Here is an 11,832-nt window from a genome sequence, read left to right as displayed (position 1 = left end):
TTTCGGTTAAACTGGGCTCTTCCTTGAAATTGATTATTACTTCTTTGGCTTATGAAAGCCACTTCTTCTTTTTGAGCCATTGTTAAACTGGCATCACAATCTTTTCCTAAATGGAGACCATCGCAGTATTCACAACCTACTTTCATACTATGAATTTCCTTGGTGATTTTGTCCATGTTTCGAGCAACACCGTCTATTTTCACACTTAGGGAACTAAGGTCATCATAAGCACCGGCGCTTTGGACTTGAGCATTATGAGTAATTGGTCATTCTTGATGCCACTCATGAGAATAATCGGCTAGCTTCTCGATTATCTCATAAGCCTCTTGCTCGGTTTTGTCCATGAGTGAACCTCCGGAAGCTTGATCAATGGAAATTCGGGTTGCAACATCACAACCTTTCTAAAAGATTTGGACTTTTTGGAAGGTATCCAAACCATGGTTTGGACAACCTCTTAGCATTTTGAAAAATCGATTCCATGCTTCGTACAAGGTTTCCATCGGTTGTTGACAGAATTGGGTAATTTCGTGTTGGAGTCTCGCGGACTTAGAAGCTGGAAAATATTTCTTAAGAAATTTTTCCAACATACCATCCCAAGTTTCTATCGTAGCCTCGGCCAATGAATCTAACCAACTTCGTGCTTCCCCGTGGAGTGTCTATGGGAAAAGTCTTAAAAATATGGCCTGGTCAGTGTCTGTTTAAGTTTGAAAAGAAGACATATCTCTTGAAAAACACGAATATGTTCGTTTGCATCTTCATTCGAACCACCACCAAATTAACACCTGTTATTAATCATTTGGAGTATAGGTCCTTTTATTTCAAAATTTACCTCACTTTTGGGCGGAGTAATAACACTATCTTGTCCGGTTCGGGTTGCCTTCATCTTGGCTGCCATTGATTGTCTTGGTACCACCGATCTTGCTTCTCCTTCCTTTTCAAATTTTGGAGGAGGAACGGGCTCACCAAATTCAGAATATCTCGGCTTGGTTGTACTTGATTCTGAATCAAAAGTTTCCTGCTTTAATGAAGACTCAAAAAAGTTCAAGTACTTCTTTTAGGATCCTACCAAGCTTTCTATCAGGTTCCATAAGCGGTGTAAGTAATGGTGAATCTGAACTTCGGGTATGTGGTATATGCAACCTAAAATCTATCAATCACACAACTAACACAACTATTAAATGTACCAATTCTATAAGTCTAAAAATCAAAGACTATTAATAATTCAAAATAATTAAGAAACTACTTAATCACAAATTAGTTATCAATTCTATTTTGACACAAAACTGTTCCCCGGCAGCGGCGCCAAAAACTTGATGTGGTAAACGTGGTATATGAATTAATGTATGAAATAATATGGAAAAATACCAATTAAAGATTGTTACACACTAACGGGCAGTGTACCCGATCGTGTAGTAGTATAAATAATGATTTAGTTCCGTGTATCGTTCCAAGGACAGTTGGATTAGTCAAACTAGAATTAGGAACTATATTATGATTAACTAAGTAAATGAAACTTAAAGGTACAAGATATTATGCTTTTGTGGCTATTTAACTATTTAGCCAAATCAGAGAAGATTAAAAGTAAAAACAATATTTTTGGTTTTTTAAGTTTATATAATGAAAACAAGTGCAAAGGAAACAAATAAGATAGTTTGATTAAGATCAAAGATACGAAATGTTCATCTAGATATTTTACCCTCAGTATTGGATGTAAGTTATATTGTTGAGACCCGATTGAATGACTATGTGTGTGAGTTACCTAATAGATTTACCAAGAGTTCTCTTTAGTAAGCACGCAAACTCGATTACAAGATCAAGGGTTCCCTTTTCTCTATAGTTCTCGTGTTTGTAACCAAATAACTATGATATATATGCTAATCACCTAAATCGACTTGCCAAGAGTTCTCTTTAGCAAGTACTCAAACTAGAATTACTAAGTGGAGAGTTCCCTATCACCTAGACCTTTTCGTTTGTGACTAGTTGATTAGCTAGATCAAAGACTCGAATAACAATTGTCTTTTGCGTTCGCTCTAAACAATTCATTCCTATATCATCTAATCATTTTGATCTAATTTACCCCCTTGGTCCGGTTTAGTAAACAATCAATCTAAGACAAGTTGATTGTAAATCAATATGATACATTAACAAGAGTTCTCTTTATCAACAACATATCAATTAACTAGATACAAATGATTTGACATCAATGAACATGGTTCTTTAATTCAAGCTTTAATCTACCACACATAATACATTCAATCCATAATATTACATCCAATACCTCAGTTATTAATCTAGATAAACATTATAGAGTTTAGCCAAAAATCATATTAACAAACAAAATAACAATCAATTGATAAGTAGAATTCATTGTGAAGAACAAGAAATCAACCTAATAGAGAATGAATCTTGAATGGAGAAGGTGTTGAATCTTGATTCTTGGATGTTAAGCCTCTTCCAAGAGCTTGGAATTCTCCAATTTTGCTCCTAAAATCGTCTTGGAACTCCTCTTTTTCGTAACTGTTCGTAATACACTTTTAAAGTGGTGAAAGTTGGTCAAAAGAAAAAAGTAGGCTGAAACCTACTTCTGGACGGCGTCCAGATTTCTGGACGGCGTCCAGTTGTAAAGGCCTGGACGGCGTCCAGATTTCTGGACGGCGTCTAGTTATGAAGGGCTGGACGGCGTCCAGAAATCTGGACGGCGTCCAGTTGTGCTGAATTGTTCTGTCTCGTTTTTTCCAAATCTCCCTTCATTTGAACGGTGTCCCAATCATTTTGGACGGCGTCCAACATACCTGAAGCCTTGTTTTATCGTTTTAGAGCGCTAATTTGACCATAACTTGTATCTGGATGAACTATGATGAAATCACAACTTATAGAATGGTCATAATTCACCAAAACTCTTTATAAACCACTTTCCGATACACTTTTCATACCTTTATGTATTACTTGTAGAAACCGCCTTAACTATCCTTGATTCGAGAGTATTTTACACGATATTGCAAGATATATATGTGATGTAATTGAGAAATATCAGTAGGTATCTAGAATTAGCCCTGATGTGTCCTACCATGGTTACCCCGGAGTTTAAGCGTATGGAAAGGTACTTGTGGGGACTTCCTAAGTCCATTAAGGGAAATGTCACCTCGTTTAAGCCACCCAATGTCCCAGAAGAAATGCGCATGGCGCATACCTTAATGAACCAAATCATCATTGATGAACCGGAAAAGGCAAAATCCGAAGCGGGTAGTAGTGATAAGCGCAAGTGGGACAACAACAACAAATGGAGAGCCTATGATCAAAACCCGGCGAAGCGACATGAGGGTTTTAAGGGAAACAACAACGGTGGAAATCTCAATCCGAATACCAACTCGAACCCCAACTACAAGGGTACTCTACCACAGTGCAAGAGGTGCTACAAGCACCATACCGGGTACTGTAACATTATTTGTGAAAAATGCAAGAAGACCGGGCATATTGGCAGGGACTGCAAGATCACCACAATGACTGGGAAGCCGAACCCTACTGGACCGAGAAAGTGTTATGAATGCGGACAAACGGGCCACTTAAGAAATGAGTGTCCCAACAAGCGAAAGGACGGCGGACCACCGCGTGGAAGAGCATTCAATGTAAATGCAAGGGATGCTCATGAGAACCCCGACTTGGTGACAGGTATATTCACTATCAACAATCTATTAGCTTCGGTCCTATTGGATACTGGTGCCAATAGAAGTTATGTATTTAGACACTTTTGCGATAAGATAAATTGGTCATTAGTTCCTTTAAAGGAGAGTATGCTTGTAGAGGTAGCCAATGGGAAACTTGAGAAAGTTGACCAAATTAGCCGAGGAGCTATTATCAATATAGCTGGTGTAGATTTCGAGATTGACTTGATACCCATTAAGTTGGGAAGCTTTGATGTTATTGTCGGTATGGACTGGTTGATCAAGATAAGGGGCTGACATTATCTGTGGAGATAAAGCTCTTCGTATACCACACGGAGACGGTGAGCCACTGATTATTTACGGAGAGAGATGTAGCTCGAAACTGAATCTCATTAGTTGCATGAAAGCGCAAAAGATCATGAAGAAAGGACACCTTGCTGTTCTAGCACATGTGAAAACATTAGAAACCGAGGTGAAGAGCGTAGATGACGTACGAATTTTGAACGAGTTTTCCGATGTCTTTCCGGAAGAATTGCCTGGATTACTGCCACCGAGAGCAGTAAAGTTTCAGATCGATTTAGTGCCAGGAACTGCACCTGTAGCTCGCGCACCCTATCGACTCGCACCTTCTGAAATGCAAGAGTTGCAGAGCCAATTACAAGAACTGCTAGACCGTGGATTTATCCAACCAAGTTTCTCGCCTTGGGGCGCACCTGTTTTGTTTGTGAAGAAGAAGAACGGATCCTTCCGCATGTGTATCGACTACCGTGAACTCAATAAATTGACGATCAAGAATCGGTATCCTCTTCCCAGAATTGACGATCTTTTTTATCAACTACAAGGATCGAGCGTTTACTCTAAGATCGATTTGCGATCCGGATATCACCAGTTGAGGGTGAAAGAGAGCGACGTGATGAAGACTGCATTCAGAACTCGTTATGGTCATTATGAGTTTCTCGTGATCCCATTCGGTTTAACCAACGCACCTGCTGTATTTATGGATCTCATGAATCGTGTCTGCAAGCCATACCTGGATAAGTTCGTTATCGACTTCATAGATGATATCCTCATCTACTCCAAAAGCAAAGAAGAACATGAATGAAATGTCCCGTTCTTATTGATTAAAAACGTTCCATATTAATTGATTTCGTTGCGAGGTTTTGACCTCTATATGAGACGTTTTTCAAAGACTACATTCATTTTAAAACAAACCATAACCTTTATTTCATCAATAAAGGTTTAAAAAGCTTTACGTAGATTATCAAATAATGATAATCTAAAATATCCTGTTTACACACGACCATTACATAATGGTTTACAATACAAATATGTTACAACAAAATAAGTTTCTTGAATGCAGTTTTTACACAATATCATACAAGCATGGACTCCAAATCTCGTCCTTATTTAAGTATGCGACAGCGGAAGCTCTTAATAATCACCTGAGAATAAACATGCTTAAAACGTCAACAAAAATGTTGGTGAGTTATAGGTTTAACCTATATATATCAAATCATAATAATAGACCACAAGATTTCATATTTCAATACACATCCCATACATAGAGATAAAAATCATTCATATGGTGAACACCTGGTAACCGACATTAACAAGATGCATATATAAGAATATCCCCATCATTCCGGGACACCCTTCGGATATGATATAAATTTCGAAGTACTAAAGCATCCGGTACTTTGGATGGGGTTTGTTAGGCCCAATAGATCTATCTTTAGGATTCGCGTCAATTAGGGTGTCTGTTCCCTAATTCTTAGATTACCAGACTTAATAAAAAGGGGCATATTCGATTTTGATAATTCAACCATAGAATGTAGTTTCACGTACTTGTGTCTATTTTGTAAATCATTTATAAAACCTGCATGTATTCTCATCCCAAAAATATTAGATTTTAAAAGTGGGACTATAACTCACTTTCACAGATTTTTACTTCGTCGGGAAGTAAGACTTGGCCACTGGTTGATTCACGAACCTATAACAATATATACATATATATCAAAGTATGTTCAAAATATATTTACAACACTTTTAATATATTTTGATGTTTTAAGTTTATTAAGTCAGCTGTCCTCGTTAGTAACCTACAACTAGTTGTCCACAGTTAGATGTACAGAAATAAATCGATAAATATTATCTTGAATCAATCCACGACCCAGTGTATACGTATCTCAGTATTGATCACAACTCAAACTATATATATATTTTGGAATCAACCTCAACCCTGTATAGCTAACTCCAACATTCACATATAGAGTGTCTATGGTTGTTCCGAAATATATATAGATGTGTCGAAATGATAGGTCGAAACATTGTATACGTGTCTATGGTATCTCAAGATTACATAATATACAATACAAGTTGATTAAGTTATGGTTGGAATAGATTTATTACCAATTTTCACGTAGCTAAAATGAGAAAAATTATCCAATCTTGTTTTACCCATAACTTCTTCATTTTAAAGCCGTTTTGAGTGAATCAAATTGCTATGGTTTCCTTTTGAACTCTATTTTATGAATATAAACAGAAAAAGTATAGGTTTATAGTCGGAAAAATAAGTTACAAGTCATTTTTGTAAAGGTAGTCATTTCAGTCGAAAGAACGACGTCTAGATGACCATTTTAGAAAACATACTTCCACTTTGAGTTTAACCATAATTTTTGGATATAGTTTCATGTTCATAATAAAAATCATTTTCTCAGAATAGCAACTTTTAAATCAAAGTTTATCATAGTTTTTAATTAACTAACCCAAAACAGCCCGCGGTGTTACTACGACGGCGTAAATCCGGTTTTACGGTGTTTTTCGTGTTTCCAGGTTTTAAATCATTAAGTTAGCATATCATATAGATATAGAACATGTGTTTAGTTGATTTTAAAAGTCAAGTTAGAAGGATTAACTTTTGTTTGCGAACAAGTTTAGAATTAACTAAACTATGTTCTAGTGATTACAAGTTTAAACCTTCGAATAAGATAGCTTTATATGTATGAACTGAATGATGTTATGAACATCATTACTACCTTAAGTTCCTTGGATAAACCTACTGGAAAAGAGAAAAATGGATCTAGCTTCAACTGATCCTTGGATGGCTCGAAGTTCTTGAAGCAGAATCATGACACGAAAACAAGTTCAAGTAAGATCATCACTTGAAATAAGATTGTTATAGTTATAGAAATTGAACCAAAGTTTGAATATGATTATTACCTTGTATTAGAATGATAACCTACTGTAAGAAACAAAGATTTCTTGAGGTTGGATGATCACCTTACAAGATTGGAAGTGAGCTAGCAAACTTGAAAGTATTCTTGATTTTATGTAACTAGAACTTGTAGAATATATGAAGAACACTTAGAACTTGAAGATAGAACTTGAGAGAGATCAATTAGATGAATAAAATTGAAGAATGAAAGTGTTTGTAGGTGTTTTTGGTCGTTGGTGTATGGATTAGATATAAAGGATATGTAATTTTGTTTTCATGTAAATAAGTCATGAATGATTACTCATATTTTTGTAATTTTATGAGATATTTCATGCTAGTTGCCAAATGATGGTTCCCACATGTGTTAGGTGACTCACATGGGCTGCTAAGAGCTGATCATTGGAGTGTATATACCAATAGTACATACATCTAAAAGCTGTGTATTGTACGAGTACGAATACGGGTGCATACGAGTAGAATTGTTGATGAAACTGAACGAGGATGTAATTGTAAGCATTTTTGTTAAGTAGAAGTATTTTGATAAGTGTATTGAAGTCTTTCAAAAGTGTATAAATACATATTAAAACACTACATGTATATACATTTTAACTGAGTCGTTAAGTCATCGTTAGTCGTTACATTTAAGTGTTGTTTTGAAACCTTTAGGTTAACGATCTTGTTAAATGTTGTTAACCCAATGTTTATAATATCAAATGAGATTTTAAATTATTATATTATCATGATATTATCATGTATGAATATCTCTTAATATGATATATATACATTAAATGTCTTTACAACGATAATCGTTACATATATGTCTCGTTTAAAAATCATTAAGTTAGTAGTCTTGTTTTTACATATGCAGTCCATTATTAATATACTTAATGATATGTTTACTTATCATAGTATCATGTTAACTATATATATATCCATATATATGTCATCATATAGTTTTTACAAGTTTTAACGTTCGTGAATCACCGGTCAACTTGGGTGGTCAATTGTCTATATGAAACATATTTCAATTAATCAAGTCTTAACAAGTTTGATTGCTTAACATGTTGGAAACATTTAATCATGTAAATATCAATCTCAATTAATATATATAAACATGGAAAAGTTCGGGTCACTACAGTACCTACCCGTTAAATAAATTTCGTCCCGAAATTTTAAGATGTTGAAGGTGTTGACGAATCTTCTGGAAATAGATGCGGGTATTTCTTATTCATCTGATCTTCACTCTCCCAGGTGAACTCGGGTCCTCTACGAGCATTCCATCGAACCTTTACAATTGGTATCTTGTTTTGCTTAAGTCTTTTAACCTCACGATCCATTATTTCGACGGGTTCTTCGATGAATTGAAGTTTTTCGTTGATTTGGATTTCATCTAACGGAATAGTGAGATCTTCTTTAGCAAAACATTTCTTCAAATTCGAGACGTGGAAAGTGTTATGTACAGCCGCGAGTTGTTGAGGTAACTCAAGTCGGTAAGCTACTGGTCCGACACGATCAATAATCTTGAATGGTCCAATATACCTTGGATTTAATTTCCCTCGTTTACCAAATCGAACAACGCCTTTCCAAGGTGCAACTTTAAGCATGACCATCTCTCCAATTTCAAATTCTATATCTTTTCTTTTAATGTCAGCGTAGCTCTTTTGTCGACTTTGGGCGGTTTTCAACCGTTGTTGAATTTGGATGATCTTCTCGGTAGTTTCTTGTATAATCTCCGGACCCGTAATTTGTCTATCCCCCACTTCACTCCAACAAATCGGAGACCTGCACTTTCTACCATAAAGTGCTTCAAATGACGCCATCTCAATGCTTGAATGGTAGCTGTTGTTGTAGGAAAATTCTGCTAACGGTAGATGTCGATTCCAACTGTTTCCAAAATCAATAACACATGCTCGTAGCATGTCTTCAAGCGTTTGTATCGTCCTTTCGCTCTGCCCATCAGTTTGTGGATGATAGGCAGTACTCATGTCTAGACGAGTTCCTAATGCTTGCTGTAATGTCTGCCAAAATCTTGAAATAAATCTGCCATCCCTATCAGAGATAATAGAGATTGGTATTCCATGTCTGGAGACAACTTCCTTCAAATACAGTCGTGCTAACTTCTCCATCTTGTCATCTTCTCTTATTGGCAGGAAGTGTGCTAATTTGGTGAGACGATCAACTATTACCCAAATAGTATCAAAACCACTTGCAGTCCTTGGCAATTTAGTGATGAAATCTATGGTAATGTTTTCCCATTTCCATTCCGGGATTTCGGGTTGTTGAAGTAGACCTGATGGTTTCTGATGCTCAGCTTTGACCTTAGAACACGTCAAACATTCTCCTACGTATTTAGCAACATCGGCTTTCATACCCGGCCACCAAAAATGTTTCTTGAGATCCTTGTACATCTTTCCCGTTCCAGGATGTATTGAGTATCTGGTTTTATGAGCTTCTCTAAGTACCATTTCTCTCATATCTCCAAATTTTGGTACCCAAATCCTTTCAGCCCTATACCGGGTTCCGTCTTCCCGAATATTAAGATGCTTCTCCGATCCTTTGGGTATTTCATCCTTTAAATTTCCCTCTTTTAAAACTCCTTGTTGCGCCTCCTTTATTTGAGTAGTAAGGTTATTATGAATCATTATATTCATAGATTTTACTCGAATGGGTTCTCTGTCCTTCCTGCTCAAGGCATCGGCTACCACATTTGCCTTCCCCGGGTGGTAACGAATCTCAAAGTCGTAATCATTCAATAATTCAATCCACCTACGTTGCCTCATATTCAGTTGTTTCTGATTAAATATGTGTTGAAGACTTTTGTGGTCGGTATATATAATACTTTTGACCCCATATAAGTAGTGCCTCCAAGTCTTTAATTCAAAAACAACCGCGCCTAATTCCAAATCATGCGTCGTATAATTTTGTTCGTGAATCTTCAATTGTCTAGACGCATAAGCAATCACCTTCGTTCGTTGCATTAATACACAACCGAGACCTTGCTTTGATGCGTCACAATAAATCACAAAATCATCATTCCCTTCAGGCAATGACAATATAGGTGCCGTAGTTAGCTTTTTCTTCAATAACTGAAACGCTTTCTCTTGTTCATCATTCCATTCAAATTTCTTCCCTTTATGCGTTAATGCAGTCAAGGGTTTTGCTATTCTGGAAAACTTGGATGAACCTTCTGTAGGACCCAGCTAGTCCTAAAAACTGGCGTATGTGTTTCGGACTTTTCGGGGTTTCCCACTTTTCAACAGTTTCTATCTTTGCTGGATCCACCTTAATACCTTCTTTGTTCACTATGTGACCGAGGAATTGAACTTCTTCCAACCAAAATGCACACTTTGAAAACTTAGCGTACAATTCTTCCTTCCTCGATACTTCTAACACCTTTCTCAAATGTTCACCGTGTTCTTGGTCATTCTTTGAGTAAATAAGTATGTCATCAATGAAAACAATGACAAACTTGTCAAGGTATGGTCCACACACTCGGTTCATAAGGTCCATGAACACAGCTGGTGCATTAGTTAAACCAAACGGCATGACCATAAACTCGTAATGACCGTAACATGTTCTGAAAGCAGTCTTTGGAATATCATCTTCTTTCACCCGCATTTGATGATACCCGAAACGTAAGTCAATCTTTGAATAAACAGACGAGCCTTGTAGTTGATCAAATAAGTCGTCAATTCTCGGTAGTGGGTAGCGGTTCTTGATGGTAAGTTTGTTCAACTCTCGGTAGTCGATACACAACCTGAATGTACCATCTTTCTTCTTGACAAACAAAATAGGAGCTCCCCACGGTGATGTGCTTGGTCGAATGAAACCACGCTCTAAAAGTTCTTGTAATTGGCTTTGCAGTTCTTTCATCTCGCTGGGTGCGAGTCTTTAAGGAGCACGAGCTATTGGTGCAGCTCCTGGTACAAGATCTATTTGAAATTCAACGGATCGATGTGGGGGTAATCCCGGTAATTCTTTCGGAAATACATCGGGAAATTCTTTTGCAATGGGAACATCATTGATGCTCTTTTCTTCAGTTTGTACTTTCTCGACGTGTGCTAGAACAGCATAGCAACCTTTTCTTATTAGTTTTTGCGCCTTCAAATTACTAATAAGATGTAGCTTCGTGTTGCCCTTTTCTCCGTACACCATTAAGGGTTTTCCTTTTTCTCGTATAATGCGAATTGCATTTTTGTAACAAACGATCTCTGCTTTCACTTCTTTCAACCAGTCCATACCGATTATCACATCAAAACTCCCTAACTCTACTGGTATCAAATCAATCTTAAATGTTTCGCTAACCAGTTTAATTTCTCGATTCCGACATATATTATCTGCAGAAATTAATTTACCATTTGCTAATTCGAGTAAAAATTTACTATCCAAAGGAGTCAATGGACAACTTAATTTAGCACAAAAATCTCTACTCATATAGCTTCTATCCGCACCCGAATCAAATAAAACGTAAGCAGATTTATTGTCAATAAGAAACGTACCCGTAACAAGCTCCGGGTCTTCCTGTGCCTCTGCCGCATTAATATTGAAAACTCTTCCGCGGCCTTGTCCATTCGTGTTCTCCTGGTTCGGGAAATTTCTAATAATGTGGCCCGGTTTTCCACATTTATAACAAACTACATTGGCATAACTTGCTCCGACACTACTTGCTCCGCCATTACTCGTTCCAACACCATTTGTTCCTTTCGTTCTATTAACCCCTGGTCCGTAGACCTCACACTTCGCCGCGCTATGACCATTTCTTTTACACTTGTTGCAAAATTTGGTGCAGAACCCCGAGTGATACTTTTCACACCTTTGGCATAGCTGCTTCTGATTGTTGTTGTTGTTGCAGTTATTATTGTTGTTGGGATGATTGTTGTAGTTGCTGTTGTTGTTGTTGTTGTTGTTGTTGTTGTTGGGCCGTTTGTTGTAGTTGCGATTGATGTTGCGATTGTT

The 11,832-nt window shown here is 37.0% G+C and overlaps 1 non-coding gene across 1 annotated transcript; it reads left to right on the top strand.

Annotated features, from left to right (window-relative positions):
• Positions 1-432: 432 nt before the first annotated feature.
• Positions 433-539, top strand: LOC139860683 (small nucleolar RNA R71). Its single transcript, XR_011763312.1, has one exon. It is a non-coding gene; the product is annotated as a small nucleolar RNA R71 (small nucleolar RNA).
• Positions 540-11,832: the final 11,293 nt, after the last annotated feature.

Source organism: Rutidosis leptorrhynchoides, chromosome 7 (genome assembly GCF_046630445.1).
Source record: "Rutidosis leptorrhynchoides isolate AG116_Rl617_1_P2 chromosome 7, CSIRO_AGI_Rlap_v1, whole genome shotgun sequence".
NCBI classification, from domain to species: Eukaryota; Viridiplantae; Streptophyta; class Magnoliopsida; order Asterales; family Asteraceae; genus Rutidosis; species Rutidosis leptorrhynchoides.
This window is presented reverse-complemented; position numbering and strand designations above follow the sequence as displayed.